This window comes from Ovis canadensis, chromosome X (genome assembly GCF_042477335.2).
Source record: "Ovis canadensis isolate MfBH-ARS-UI-01 breed Bighorn chromosome X, ARS-UI_OviCan_v2, whole genome shotgun sequence".
In the NCBI taxonomy this organism is placed as follows: Eukaryota; Metazoa; Chordata; class Mammalia; order Artiodactyla; family Bovidae; genus Ovis; species Ovis canadensis.
Window position 1 is genome coordinate 70,780,793 of NC_091727.1, and position 16,581 is coordinate 70,797,373.

General features: G+C 38.1%; 1 protein-coding gene and 1 pseudogene across 6 annotated transcripts in view; one reads left to right on the forward strand and one right to left on the reverse strand.

Moving 5' to 3' along the window:
• CYSLTR1 (cysteinyl leukotriene receptor 1) overlaps positions 1–15,590 on the reverse strand; it is a 74,101-nt gene extending 58,511 nt beyond the window's left edge. For 3 of the 6 annotated variants that reach the window (XM_070291877.1, XM_070291876.1, XM_070291879.1), the window contains exon 1: positions 15,015–15,527. The gene's annotated coding sequence lies outside the window, so the exon portion shown is untranslated. Of the gene's footprint in view, positions 1–15,014 lie in introns of all 6 variants that reach the window. The other 3 variants (XM_070291875.1, XM_070291880.1, XM_070291878.1) reach the window with 3 other exon arrangements.
• Positions 2,426–2,943, forward strand: LOC138931107 (histone-lysine N-methyltransferase SETMAR-like; annotated as a pseudogene).
• Positions 15,591–16,581: the final 991 nt, after the last annotated feature.

The following is a 16,581-nucleotide window of genomic DNA, read 5'->3' on the forward strand; positions in this document are numbered from 1 at the left end:
GGTAAATAGCATTTTCACAGAAATACTTCTTAAATACTACTCTTAAATATTTCAATCCTTTCAACAGAAAATTAATAAGGAAACATTGGCCTTAAATGACACTTCAGATGGCTTGGACTTAACTGATATTTATAGAGCATTCCATCCAAAAGCACCAGACTACACACTCCTTTCAAGTGCCCACAAAACATTATCTAGGATTGACCACATGCTGGGCCACAAAACTAGCCTTGATAAATTTAATAAAATTGAAATCATGTCAAGCGTCTTCTCTGATCACAATGCTATGAGTTTAGAAATAAACTACAAGGAAAAAAAAACCATAAAAACACAAACGTGGTGGCTAAACACTAAGCTACTAAACAACCAATGGATCACTGAAGAAATCAAAGAGGAAGTAAAAAAAAAACAAAACCTACTGACAAATGAAAATGAAAGCACAAATCCAAAACCTATGGGATGCAGCAAAAGCAGTTCTGAGAGGGAGGTTTATAGCACTACAATCTTTCCTCAAGTAACAAAAAAGAAAAACTCAAACAAACAACCTAACCTTATACCGAAAAGACTAGAGAAAAAAGAACAAAACCTAAAGTTATCAGGAGAGAAGTCATAAAGATCCGAGCAGAAACAAATGAAATAGAGGCAAAGAAAAAAACTGCAAAGATCAATGAAACTGAAAGCTGGTTCTTTGAAAAGATAAACAAAATACATAAACCTTTAGCTAGACTCATCAAGAGAAAAAGGGAGAGGACTCAAATCAATAAAATCAGAAATCAAAAAGAAGTTGCAACTGACACTACAGAAATACCAAGATCATATTACCAATACTGTGAGCAACTGTAGACCAAAAAAAGGACAATCTGGAAGAAGTGGACAAATTCTTAGAAAGGTACAAGACTGAACCAAGAAGAAATAGAAAATATTAACAGATAAACCATAAGCACTGAAATTGAAAGTGTGATTGAAAACCTCCCAACAAATGAAAGTCTGGGACGTGACATTGTCATAGGCAAATTTTATGAAACATTTAGAGAAGAGTTAACATCTATCCTGTTGAATCTGTTTCAAAAATTGCAGAGGAAGAAAAACTTCCTAACTCATTTTATGAGGCTACCATCACCCTGATACCAAAACCAGACAAAGATATCACAAATGAAGAAAATTACAGTCCAATATCACTGATGAACATAGAGATACAAAAATCCTCAACAAAATACTTAGCAATCCATATCCAACAATACATTAAAAAGATCATACACAATGATCAAGTGGGATTCATCCTAGGGATGGAAGGATTTTTCAATATCCATACATCAATCAATGTGATACACCACATCAACAAACTGAAGAATAAAAATCATATGATGATTTTTATGCAGATTTTTATGCAGATGCACAAAAAGCTTTTGACAAAATCCAGCACCTGTTTATGATAAAACAAACAAACAAACAAAACAAAACTCTCCAGAAAGTGGGCATATAGAGAAAACACTTCAAAATAATAAAGGCCATATAGGATAAACTTGCAGCTAGCATCATACTCAATGATGAAAATCTGAAAACATTCCCTCTAAGATCAGGAACAAGACAAGGATGTCCACTCTTGCCACTTTTGTTTAACATAGTTTTGGAAGTCATAGGTTATAGCAATCAGAAGAAAAAAAGTAAAGGGAATCCATATTGGAAAAGAAAAAAACTGTCACTGTTTGCAGATAACATGATACTTTAGATGAAAGATCCTAAAGATGCTACCAGAAAATTACTAGAACTCATCAATGAACTTGATTAAGCTGCAGGTTACAAAATTAATACACAGAAATCTATTGCATCTCTATGCACTAACAATGAAAGATCAGAAAAAGAAATTCAAGAAACAATTCCATTTACCATCACATTAAAAATAATAAGATATCTAGGATTAAACATAACTAAAGATACAAAAGACCTGTACTCTTGAAACTGTAAGATGCTAATGAAAGAAACTGAAGAAGATATAAACCGATGGGAAGATATACGATGTTTGTGGATTGGAAGAATCAATACTGTCAAAATGACTACACTACCCAAGGCAATCTACAGATTCAATGCAATCCCTATCAAAATACCAATGGAATTTATCACAGAACTAGAACAAAAAATCTAAAATTGCATGGAGACACAAAAGATCATCAATAGCTGGAGCAATTTTGAGAAGGAAAAACAGAGCTGGAGAAATCAGGCTCCTTGACTTTAGACTACACTATATAGGTTGGTGAAAAAGTAGTTGCGGTTTTTGTATTGTTGAAGTTTGCTGTTTGATATTGGAATACATTCTTAAATAAATGTGGCTATGTTATACATCATTTTAATATGCACTTCTAAATTTACTTTTTTTTTTTTTTGCTAATGACATTACCTGTTGCTTATTTTATCTTTATTTTGGACTATGGAAATGAAGTTAGACAATAATCAAATTTGAGTGATTCTCTTATTCCAGTTCAAAATGGGTCGTAAGCAGTGGAAACAACTCGGAACATCAACAACGCATTTGGCCCAGAAACTGCTAATGAGCATATAGCGCAGTGGTTGTTAAAGAAGCTTTGCAAAGAAGATGAGATCCTTGAAGATGAGAAGCTTAGTGGACGGCTATTAGAAGTTGACAATGACCAACTGAAAGCAGTCACTGAAGCTGATCCTCTTACAACTATACACTATGTTGCTGAAGAACTCAACATTGACCATTCTATGGTTACTCAGCATTTGAAGCAAATTGGAAAGGTGAAAAAGCTCAATAAGTGGATGCCTCATGAACTGACTGAAAATAAAAAAAAAATCTTCATTATTAAGTTTCGTCTTCTCTTATGCAACGAGGAGCCATTTCTTGATCAGATTGTGACATGTGATGAAAAGTGGATTTTATACAATTGGCGACAACCAGCTCAGTGGTTGGATCGAGAAGAAGCTCCAAAGCACTTCCCAAAGCTAAGTGAAAAGTAGTGAAAGTGTTAGTTGCTAGGCTCCTCTATCCATGGAATTCCCCAGGGAAGAATACTGGAGTAGGTAGCCATTTCCTTCTCCAGGGGATCTTCCCAACCCAGGGATAGAATCCAGGTATCATGCATTGCAGGCATATTCTTTATCATCTGAGCCACCAGGGAAGCCCCTTCCAAAGTCAAACTTGCACCAAAAAAGGTCATGGTCACTGTTTGGTGGTATGCTGCCAGTCTGACCCACTACAGCTTTCTGAATCCCAGAAAAACCATTACACCTGAGAAGTATGCTCAGCAAATTGGTGAGATACAGCAAAAACTGCAGTGTCTTCAGTTGGCATTGGTTAACAGAAAGGGCCCGATTCTTCTCCATGACAATGCTCAACTACATGTTGCACAACCAACACTTCAAAAGTTGAATGAATTGGGCTACAAAGTTTTGCCTCATCCACCATATTCACCTGACCTCTTGCCAAACCACTACCACTTCTTCAACCATTTTGACAACTTTTTTCATGGAATATACCTTCAGAACTATCAGGAGACAGAAAATGCTTTCCAAGAGTTTGTCAAATCCTGAAGCACAGATTTTTATACTACAGGGATAAACAAACATTTCTTGTTATCAAAAATGTGTTGATTGTAATTGATTACTAAAGATGTGTTTGAGCCTAGTTATAATGATTTAAAATTCACTATCCAAAATCACAATTACTTCTGCATCAGAACAGTATGGTACTGGTGCAAAAATAGAAATAAAGATCAATGAATCAGGACAGAAAACCCATAAATAAGCCCACACACTTATGGCCAATTAATCTATGACAGAGAAGGCAAGTCTCTTTAACAAATGGTGCTGGGAAAATTGGACAGCTATATATATATATATATATATATATATAGTGAAGTTGGATAGTTCTTTGACTCAATACACAAAAATAAGCTCAAAATGGATTAAAGACCTAAATGTGAGATGTGAGACCAGGCACTAAAAAATTCTTAGAGGAAAACGTAGGCAGAACACTCTCTGACATAAATTGTAGTGGTATCTTTTTCAATCCACCTCCTAGAATAATGGATATAAAAACAGAAATAAACAGATGATATCTACTTAAATGTCAAAGCTTTAGCACAGTATGGAAACAACAAATAAATTGAAAAGACAGTCCATAGATGGGAGTAAATATTTGCAAATGATGTGGCTGATAAAGGATTAGGCTCCAAAATCTACAAATAGCTCATGATGCTTATAAGCATCAAAACAAACAATCCAATAAAAAATTGGGCTGCTGCTGCTGCTGCTGCTAAGTTGCTTCAGTCGTGTCCAACTCTGTGCGACCCCATAGATGGCAGTGCACCAGGCTCCCCTGTCCCTGGGATTCTCCAGGCAAGAACATTGGAATGGGTTGCCATTTCCTTCTCCAATGCATGAAAGTGAAATGAAAGTGAAGTTGCTCAGTCGTTTCCAACTCTTCGTGACCCCATGGACTGCAGGCTACCAGGCTCCTCCATCTATGGGATTTCCCAGGCAAGAGTACTGGAGTGGGGCAGAAGACCTAAATAGACATTTCCCCAAAGAATACATACAGGTGATCAAAAAACACAAGAAAAGATGTTTGGCATTGCTAGTTTTTAGAGAAATGCAATTCAGAACTACAGTGAACGTTGGTTGACACCAATCAGAATGGCTATCATCAAAAAATCCACAAACAATAAAAGCTGCAGAGGGTGTGGAGAGAAAGGAACCCTCCTGCACTGTTGGTGGGAATGTAAGTTGGTACAGCCACTATGGAAAACAGTATGGAAAATCCTTAAAAAGCTAAAAATAGATCTGCCATCAGTTCAGTTCAGTCGCTCAGTCCTGTCCGACTCTTTACGACCCCATAGATTGTAGCCCTGCCAGGCTTCCCTGGCCATGACTAACTCACAGAGCTTGCTCAAACTCATCTCCATCGAGTCGGTGATGCCATCCAACCATCTCATCCTTTGTCATCTCATCCCCCTGTCTTCAATCTTTCCCAGCCGCAGGGTCTTTTCCAAAGAGTCAGTTCTTCACATCAGGTGGCCAAAGTATTGGAGCTTCAGCTTCAACATCAGTCCTTTCATCAGGACTGATTTACTTCAGGATTGACTGGTTTGATCTTTCAGTCCAAGGGACTCTCAAAAGTCTTCCCCAACATCACAGTTCAAAAGCATCAATTATTTGGTGCTCAGCTTACTTTACGGTCAAACTCACATCCACACATGAGTAGTGGAAAAACCAATATTTTGACTAGATGGAACTTGTCAGCAAATTAATGTCTCTGCTTTTTAATATGCTGTCTAGGTTGGTCATAGCTTTTTTTCCAAGGAGCAAGTGTCTTTTAATTTCATGGCTGCAGTCACCATCTGCAGTGATTTTGGAGACCATGAAAATAAAGTCTGTCACTGTTTCATTGCTTCCCCATCTAGTTGCCATGAAGTGGTGGGACTGCTGCCATGATCTTAGTTTTTTGAATGTTGAATTTTAAGCCAGCTTCTTCACTCTTTTTTTTCATTTTCATCAAGAGACTTTAGTTCCTCTTTGCTTTCTGCCATAAGGGTGGTATCATCTGCATATTGAAGGTTATTGATATTTCTCCTGGAAATCTTGATTCCAGCTTGTGCTTCTTCCAGCCCAGCGTTTCTCATGATGTACTCTGCATATAAGTTAAATAAGCAGGGTGACAATATACAGCCTTGATGTACTCCTTTCCCAATTTGGAACCAGTCTGTTGTTCCATGTCCAGTTCTAACTGTGGCTTCTTGACCTGCATACAGATTTCTCAAGAGGCAGGTAAGGTGGTCTGATATTCTCATCTCTTTAAGAATTTTCCACAGTTTGTTTTGATCCACACAGTCAAAGGGTTTGGCACAATCAATAAAATAGAATTAGATTTTTTTGTGAAGCTCTCTTGCTTTTTCGATGAACCAGCGTATGTTGGCAATTTGATCTCTGGTTCCTCTGGATTTTCTAAATCCAGCCTGAACATCTGGAAGTTCTTGGTTCATGTATTGTTGAAGCCTCACTTGGAGAATTTTGAGGATTACTTTACTAGAGTGTGAGATGAGTGCAATTGTGCAGTAGTTTGAACATTCTTTGGTATTGCCCTTCTTTGGGATTGGAATGAAAACTGACCTTTTCCAGTCCTGTGGCCACTGCTGAGTTTTCCAAACTTGCAGGCATATTGAGTGCAACACTTTCACAGCATCATCTTTTAGGATTTGGAATAGCTCAACTGTAATTCCATCACCTCCACTAGATTTGTTTGTAGTGCTGCTTCCTAAGGCTCACTTGACTTCGCATTCCAGGATTTCTGGCTCTAGTCTAACCACACCATCATGGTTATCTGGGTCATGATGATCTGTTATGAATAGTTCTTCTGTGTATTCTTGCCACCTCTTCTTAATATCTTCTTCTGTTAGGTTCATCCTGTTTCTGTCCTTTATTTTGCCCATCTTTGCATGAAATGTTCCCTTGGTATCTCTAGTTTTCTTGAAAAGATCTCTAGTCTTTCCCATTTTATTGTTTTCTCCTATATCTTTGCATTAATCACTTAGGAAAGCTATCTTGTCTCTCCTTGCTGTTCTTTGGAACTCTGCATTCAGATGGGTGTATCTTTCCTTTTCTCCTTGCCTTTTGCTTCTCTTCTTTTCTCAGTTATTTGTAAGGACTCCTCAGACAACCATTTTGCCTGTTTGCATTTATTTTTCTTGGGTATGGTATTGGTCACCACTTCTTGTACAATGTCACAAACCTCCATCCATAGTTCTTCAAGCACTGTCTATCAGATCTCATCCTTTGAATCTATTTGTCTCTTCCACTGTATAATCGTGAGGGATTAGATTTAGGCCATACCTGAATGGTCCAGTGGTTTTCTCTACTTTCTTCAGTTTAAGTCTGAATTTGGCAATAACGGTTCATGATCTGAACCATAGTCAGCTCCCAGTCTTGTTTTCTCTGACTGTTTATAGCTTCTCCATCTTTGACTACAAATAATATCAATCTGATTTTGGTATTGACTATCTGGTGATGTCCATGTGTAGAATTGTCTTGTGTTGTTGGAAGAGCGTGTTTGCTATGACCAGTGTGTTCTCTTGACAAAACTCTGTTCGCCTTTGCTCTGCTTCACTTTGTACTACAAAGTCAATCTTGCGTGTTACTCCAGGTATCTCTTGACTTCCTACTTTTGCATTCCAGTCCCCTATGATGAAAATGATATCTTTTTTTGGTGTTAGTTCTACAAGACCTTGTAGGTCATCACAGAACTGTTCAATTGCAACTTCTTTGGCATTAGTGGTGGGGGCATAGACTTGGATTACTGTGATATTGAGTGGTTTGCCTTGCAAATGAACAGGGATCATTCTGTCATTTTTGAGATTGCACCCAAGTACTGCATTTCAGACTCATGTTGACTGTGATGGCTACTTCATCTCTTCTAAGGTATTCTTGCCTACAGTAGTAGATATAATGGTCATCTGAATTAAATTCGCCCATTCTGGTCCATTTTAGTTCACTGGTTCCTAAAATGTTCACTCGATGTTCACTCTTGCTGTCTCCTGTTTGACCACTTCCAATTTACCTTGATTCATGGACCTAACATTCCAGGTTCCTATGCAGTATTGTTCTTTATAGCGTTGGACTTTACTTCTGTCACCAGTCATATCCACAACGGGGCATTGTCTTCACTTTGGCTCTGCCTTGTCATTCTTTCTGGAGTTATTTCTCCACTCTTCTCCTGTAGCATATTGAGCATCTACAGACCTGGGGAGCTCATCTTTCTGTGCCCTATCTTTTTGCAGTTTCATACTGTTTATGGGGTTGTCAAGGCAACAATACTGAAGTGGTTTGCCATTCCCTTCTCCAGTGGATCACATTTTGTCCAAATTTTCCAGCATGACCCACCCATCTTGGGTAGCCCTGGCATAGCTCATAGTTTTATTGAGATACAAGGCTGTGATCCATGTGGTCAGTTTGTTTAGTTTTCTGTTTTCATTCTGTCTGCCCTCTGATGGATAAGAATAGATGCTTATGGAAGTTTCCTGATGAGAGAGAATGGCTGTGGGGGAATCTGGGTCTTGTTCAGGACCCAGGATGGGCAGGAGCATGCTCAGTAAATCTCTAATCCAACTTTCTGTTGATGGGCAGGGCTGTGTTCCCTCACTGTTGTTTGGCCTGAGGCCAAACTATGGTAGGGATAATGGCAGTAATGGAGATCTCCTTTAAAAGGACTTATGCCCACACTGTTGTATTCACTGCCCCTGACTCTACAGAAGGCCACTGTCAACCCATGCTTCCACTGGAGATTCCTGGACACTCACAGCAAGTCTGGTTCAGTTTCTTGTGGGGACATTGCTCCTTTCTCCTGGGTCCTGGTGCACACAAGGTTTTGTTTGTGCCTTCGAAGTGTCTGTTTCCCCATTTCTGTGGAAGTTCTCTAATCAAATCCCACTGGCCTGCAAAGTCAAATTCCCTGGGGGTTCTCAGTACTTTTGCTGGATCCCTAGGTTGGGAAATCTGTTGTGGGTCCTAGAACTTTCTTAACAGTGTGGTGTGATAATTTCTCTGGTATAATTATTCTGCAGTTTGTGGATTGTCTGCTCGGTGGCTCTATGATGCGGCTAATCGTGACCTTCTCTAAGAGGGCTTATGCTACATGCAGCATGTTCTGGGTCTGCTGCAGCCAGAGCCTCTGTCTCCGTGGCAGGCCACTGTTGACCCATGCCCTGACAGGAGACACTCAAACAGTCAAAGGCAGACTTGGTTCCATCTCTCTGGGGCCTCTGGGTCCTGGTGTGCACAAGGTTTTGTTTGACCCTCCAAGTGTCTCTGGCAGGTTTGCAATTTGGTTGAAAACATGATTTCGCCCTTCCTACAGTCTTGTTGGGGCTTCTCCTTTGCCTTTGGACATGGGGTATCTTTTTTTTTTTTGGTGGGATCCAACATTCTCCTTTTAATGATTGTTCAGCAGCAAGTTGCAATTTTGGAGTTCTCACAGGAGAAGATGAACACACACCCTTCTACACTGTCATCTTGTCTCATATGAGTTCTACCATATGACCCTGCAATCTCACTCATGGGCATATATCCAGAGAAAAACATGGTCTGAACTGATACATGAATTTCAATGTTCATTGCAGCTCTAAAAAAGACATGGAAACAACCTAAAATTACATTGACAGAGATAAAGAAGATGTGGTTCATATATACAATGGAATATTACTCAGCCGTTGAAGATGATGAAATAATGCCATTTGCAGCAACATGAATGGACCTAGACAGTGTTATACTGAGTGAAGTAAGTCAGAGAGAGAAGGAGAAATATTATATAATATCCCTTATATGTGGAATCTAAAAATAAATGATACACATGAACTTATTTACAAAACCGAAACAGACTCACAAACTTTAAGTAGAAGCTTATGTTTGCTGAGGTAAAAGATGGAGGGAAGGGATAATTAGGGAGTTTTGGATGGGCATGTACACACTGCTATATTTAAAATGGATAACCAATAGGGACCTACTGTATACAGCACATGGAACTTTGCAGAATGTTATGTGGCAACCTGGATGGGAGGGGAGTTTGGGGGAGAATGGATACATGTATATGTATGGCTGATTCCCTTCACTGTTCACCTGAAACTATCACAACATTGTTAATCAGCTATACCACAATACATAATAAAAAGTTAAAATCTTTTAATCTTTTCAGAATTCACATTGAGGCTTGTACAAGTATTGTAGAGTTAGTGGTAATGAAAGGATTGGATCCTATTGACAGGTCCTTAGAGTTGGCGAGATTGCTGATGCGTAGAATGATGCCCTTGTCTACAATGTAATGTTGGGAGCAGAAAGTAACTGGGCTTGCTGCCTCAACAGGCATTCAATTTTGTTATGTATTTTATTCTCCTGGAGTAGACTTAAAACTCTTTCAGAAAGTGGTTTGTGTTTTCAAGTTGCTTTCATATTTACCATTTTAAAGGATCTGAAAAAATATCTCCATTTGTTCATTACCACATTCAATACATGAAGATATTAAGAAATACTGATGTTCAGGAACTTGTTAGAGAATAGACAACTTATTAGAAGTCAAGGCTAGGATGAACTCTCAGTTATCCTGGCTCAATTTCATTCCCATTTAAACTCATTCAACGAGGTAGTTTAGAGCAGCCACTGTTAGGTTGCACCATTTATGACAGAGTTCAAACTGGAATACAGTTTGAAGAAAAGAATCATGCTAGCCTATGTTAAAATAACTTTGTATTTATTAAGTAGTCACAGTGTATATGAGGTACTGTGCTAGTTACTGGTGGTCAGGGGACATTTAAAAGAATAAATTATCTGATACTTTTCCTCAAGACTTTTAAAAAATCCTTTGAAGTGAAGTGAAAGTTGCTCAGTTGTGTCTGACTCTTTGCAACCCTATGAATTATACAGTCCAATGGATTTGCTAGGCCAGAATACTGGAGTGGATAACCTTTCCCTTCTCCAGGGGATCTTCTTAAGCCAGGTATCGAACCCAGGTCTCACTCATTGTAGGCAGATACTTGACAGCTGAGCCACAAGGGAAGCCTTTTGAGAGGAATTATATTTCCATGGCTCTTATTTTTCAAGACTGTCTTCTTCCTCTTGACTGAAAGTGTAAGTATTGCATGAATTTCAGTCTTTGGTCATGTCTTATATTTGACTTTTCTAAGCTGAGTAATTTTTATGATTTTGGCTGTTACACTCCCCAGACTTAATTTTGGCCTCCACCTCTTACCCTACTTTCATGTTCGGGGACGTTATTTCCAACTATTCATTGGACATTGCTTTGAATTTTTGCCATATCCTCAAACCCAGTTGGTCAAAACACTTCACCCTCAAATTACGTATTTATATAAACAGTAGTAACATCAGTGCTCAGATCCCATAGTTTCAAAATTTCAGAGACAGCTCTGACATTTCTTTCTTATGCTGCCTATATCTAGTCACTCACCAACTTTCATCGATTACTCCTAAGTTACTCTTCATTCCATTCCCACTACCACCAAATGGCAGTGGAAGAGTCTCGTTAACTGCTATTCTTTTCTCTCTTTTTTTAAAAAAATAATTAATTTATTTTAATTGGAGGCTAATTACTTTACAATATTGCGGTGGTTTTGCCATACATCGACATGAATCAGCCATAGGTGCACATGTGTCCCACCATCCTGAATCCCCCCTCCCATATCCCTCCCCAATCCATCCTTTTGGGTTGTCCTAGAGCGCAGCTTTGAGTGCCCTGCTTCATGAAGTGAACTTGCACCAGTCATCTGCTTTACTTATGGTAATATACATGTTTCAATGCTATTCTCTCAAATCATCCCACCCTCACCTTCTCCCACAGAATCCAAAAAGTTTGTTTTTTACATCCGTGTCTCTTTTTCTGTCTTGCATATAAGATCGTTGTTATTGTCTTTCTAAATTCCATATATATGCATTAATATACAGTATTGGTGTTTCTATTTCTGACTTACTTCACTCTGTATAATAGGCTCAAGTTTCATCCACCTCTTTAGTACTGACTCAAATACATTTTTTTTATAGCTTAGTAATATTCCATTATGTATATGTACCACAACTTCCTTATCCATTCATCTGCTGATGGACATCTAGGTTGCTTCCATGTCCTGGCTATTGTAAACAATGCTGTTATGAACATTGGGGTACATGTGTCTCTTTCAGTTCTGGTTTCCTCAGTGCATATGCACAGCAGTGGTATTTCTGGGTCGTATGGCAGTTCTATTTCCAGGTTTTTTAAGGAGTCTCTATGAAGGAAACTATAAGCAAGGTGAAAAGGCAGTCCTCAGAATGGGAGAAAATAATAGCAAATGATACAACTGACAAAGAATTAATCTCCAAAATATACAAGCAATTTATGCAACTCAATACCAAAAAAATAAACCACCCAATCAAAAAGTGGGCCAAAGAACTAAACAGACATTTCTCCAAAGAAGACATACAGATGGCTAACAAACACATGAAAAGATGCTCAACATCACTCTATCAGAGAAGAGGAAATCAAAACCACAATGAGGTACCATCTCACACCAGTCAGAATGGCTGCCATCAAAAAGTCTACAAACAATAAATGCTGGAGAGGGTGTGGAGAAAAGGGAACCTTATTACACTCTTGGTGAGAACTGCTACTCTTTTTAAGTGATCTCTTCATCTCCAGTTTTCTATAAATGTACTCAGGCATGTGAAAATCTGACAGATTTGTCTACTAAAAATATTTTTATCATATCTTCACTTATTCAAAGTTTGCTAATATGATTTCACATTAAAAAGTGCCTGGAATTCAATGTCTAATAATTTGGCCTTAAATTTCTATCCAGATTTATTTTGTGTTACCTCAACACAATCCCAAATCAGGCTCCTCAGTGTACCTTGTAGGTGTCAAACTCAGTCATGACACAGTACGCTTCTCACATTATTTCTGTGACTAGAATTGAATTTAAACAATGTATATTTACCACTTACTATGTGCAGAGAGAGTTTATTCAGCATGGTTCCATATTCTAGATATTTTTTTAGACCTATCTCATTTTATCTTTGCTGTGACACCTTCTCCATTCATCCCAGCCCATTTTTTTTTTTCTAAATGCCTTTGCCATTAAAAACATAACACTGGTTTACCATCTCATATTTTTATATTTTGTCATTCTTTTTAAAAAGATTAATTAATTTATTTTAATTGGAGGATAACTACTTTATAATATTGTGATGATTTTTGCCATACATCAACATGAATCAGCCACAGGTATACATGTGTCCCCCACATCCTGAACCCTTCTCCCACCTCCTTCCCCACCCTATCCCTCTGGGTTGTCCCAGAGCACCGGCTTTGGGTGCCCTGCTTCATGCATCGAATTTGCACTGCTCATCTATTTTACGTGTGTCAGTGTACATGTTTCAGTGCTATTCTCTCAAACCATCCCACCTTCACCTTCTGCCACTGAGTCCAAAAGTCTCTTCTTTACATCTGTGTCCCCTTTGCTGCCCTGCATGTAGGATCGTTGGTGCCGTCTTCCTAAATTCCATATATCTCCCCACCAACACGGTAATTCCCTGAAAGGCAGGAACTACGTCTAACTTTACTTTGTGGTACATGTTATATTGAGCTCAATTGAAGATTGTTTAACTGAATTACAAGAGATTTGAGCTATTTTAATAAGAACATAAAAGTAACAAAATAGATCAGAATAGCAGTCCATGCAGAGCTATCTGTGTTACTTGGGAGATTATGATAGATACGCTTCATGGCATCAAATCCACAAGGTTTGATACATATCTTAAGGATCAGTGCTGTTCCTTTAATCTCTTATTATTAATAAGTAGTACTGCAAAGGAAAATTTATAATTTTCAGCACTATGGGAGAATTTTGCTTTTATCCCAGATAAATAGTTCCTAAAAAATAAAAAGCTTGACTAAAGATAGGAAAGAAAAGATAGTAGAAAATGAAACTGATAATTCTGGGCTAGGAAGACACCTAAATGCTAACTTCGCACTGGACTCAACCTGCAAACTTCCTTTAACCTACCATTCTATTGCTTCCCTTGTGGCTCAGCTGGTAAAGAATCTGCCTGGGTTTCTTCACCAATGTGTGAGACCTGGGTTTGATCCCTGGGTTGGAAAGATCCCCTGGAAAAGGGAAAGGCTACCCACTCTAGTATTCTGGCCTAGAGAACTCCATGAACTCTATAGTCCATGGGGTCACAAAGAGTTGGACATGACTCACTTCTCTTCACTTCACCATTCTATTTGGGTTCATGGGCTGATTTATTTCATTTGCAGGAAGGGACTGACTAGTATAATCATTTAAATATCATGGGGACCTGGGAAACAGTTTTTATTAAGGGGATAGATGTAAATATAGTACTTTAGGTTGTTTACTTACAGTGTAAACACAGACTGCTTTTAGTTTTGATTGAACAATTAATAATAAAACAACAACAGAAAGTTTTCTGAATAATTTAAATAGATACCATAAACTTGATCTTGTTGTAGTAGAGATTATAAATTTAAAATTATCTGGAAACAAATTTCACCAACATATTTGAAATGCAATGCAATCTCAACTCTAAGTTTAGGTACATTTTTTAAAATATATAATAGCCTGAAAAATCCTTTTTCTAGATTTCAAAATAATTAGAGGATTGGAAGGCAGAACCACTGAATTCAAGTTATTTATTGTTTTTGTTTTTTAGCTATAGATGGAATCCACCAACCCATTTGTTTACTTTTGAAAACAACTCTTTGCTTCTAAGTAGAAGGATGCTCCTGGCCAAAGATTTTGATTAAAATATATGAAGTGGTAGGCCTGTTTAAACCTGGTATAAGTCAGATATGTCCAAGGTACTAAATCATCGAATTTCCTTATATTCATTTATAATTGTGAGAGCTTTCTATTTTCAGTTTCTAGTCAGAACTTGCCAATTCTAGTTGTGCGGCAAGTTTCCAGAAAATTTCTTAACCCCTTTGAATTTATTTTTTTGCAAAACAGAAATAATAGCACTTACCATTTAAATTGCAGAATATTGATAGGTTCAAGTAGGATAATGAATATGAAACTACCTTGTGAAGATACCAAATCAGTCTTCACTAGTGGGTTTACCTTCAGCCGTCACTGTATATTTTGTTTGTATGTCAAATGAAACTGCTACTACAGTTTAGAGAAACTCCACTGAACCCTTAATAAAGGATTAAAAAATATCCCTTACTTTTTTCACTTGATTGCCAAGGTGCTGGAGGCTTAGGGAGTGTTCCCTCTGTATTTTGCCACATTGAACCCCTAACAGAAATGCTAAGCAATACTTGTTGACGGACCGATTAGATTATTGAATCTCTGTCCAATAAATAAAGCAGAAAGAATCATACTAGCAGCCCAATTTAAAGCAGACAAGGCAAATTATTTATCCTCAAACTCCTGGGAATTTGCTAGAATCTACCATCCACAGAATGCCTGGTTCTAGCACTGAACAAAAACATTGAAACTGCTTACCTGTTAACTTCAAGGTTGACAATTTAGGGTCTTTTGCATTCACTCTCAGAAGCAAGCTCCAGGTCTTCAGTAAATCCAATCTATCCGTCCCTTGGAAAGCTAATCATTGTTGGTCAGCTGTACAGTAAATATGAATACCCTGGAAGTCCTGAAAGTAAACACCATTCACAGTGCGCCTGCTCTTTTAGGCAAACTTCTTTGAAATGATGAGTTGTTGCTATTTTCAAGAGGAGAGGAGGGCAGGGCACATATGCTAGCCAATGTATACAAATTCTTCTTCCTCTTTCAAATCAGTCCTCAAGTTGTTTAAAGCACGCCTCGATTTGGCTACTCTGGTTCAAAGTAGGGGAAGGGGAAGGCAGAAGGAGAGAAGAACAGAAACCGGACTTGCAGGTTGTTGTGTGTATAAATGAACTTTTATCCCTAGCTCCAGCAACGGAATCCTCAGGAAATCACACAACTGTTCTGAGATCTGTTCGGTTTAGTTCTCTCTGATTTATGATTTGGGGGAGTGGTTAGACTATTTGTAGGTGGAGAAATATATACCAGTATATGCTAATATAACTGTCAACATGTGAAACCTGATCTTAGGCAAGATAAATTTCACATCTCTCTCTCACTGACAATTACGGCTCTATCTACAGTCTAAGAATCCTTCTCCTTTCTGGTGACTTATCCCCTGAAAAATAAATGTCTTAGGTTGAATTTGGTTTCTCAAAATCCCCACAGCAATACATTACTTCTCTTGAATTAAAAATGATTTTTTTTTCTTTCTCTTACACTAAGAGTGGTCTGGAATGACTGGGTTTTCTGTCTGCAGGCCTGTTTTAGGAATTTAGAAGGAATTTGTCTTTGGCTAGGAATTTGTCTTTGGCTAGGCTCTGGGATATTGGAGCTTTGGGATGTTCTGTCTGTTTCTGGATAAAGGGATATAGCAGTCTGTTATGTGTTGACTGGAACTCGGGGCAGCACCTTGATGTTATGAACCAAATGGATAATAATACCTTAATGTGAGTTGGTTACTTCAATTGTATTGAGTTATATTAAGATATTTCATCTGGGGATGGCATAAATATGTTCATATTAACACTTTGTAAGCATAGCCCTATAACTAATAATGAATTTGTGTACTCAGTAAATCAGGAAACTAGTAACAGCCCTCTGGCCTGCTACCTGCTGTAGGAACAAAGGCCTGAACTTTGCATCTGTAGGTACCAGAATTATCTCATAGCCAACCTGGGGTCAGGGCTCTAAGGTTTCTTAAATATTAATCTCCTTTCATACTATTCTTGGTTGTGGTATTAGTTGGGGTGAAAAGTCATTCAACCAAATTAAAGAAGGAGATAACATTTGTATTCAAGATAAGACTCTAATCCTTTCCTGGAAAGTTTTACTAACTGAAGTGATATTAGAAATAGAATTTCTTCAACTGAGTTTGGATCGCCAGAGATCTAGGGGAAAGTTTGTAAGAGAGACAGAGGATAAGTTACCACTTTGCCTCCGATATGGACTGTTACAGCCATTTTCAACTATGATGGAAGTGTAGTACATACCAGGTAAGGAAGGA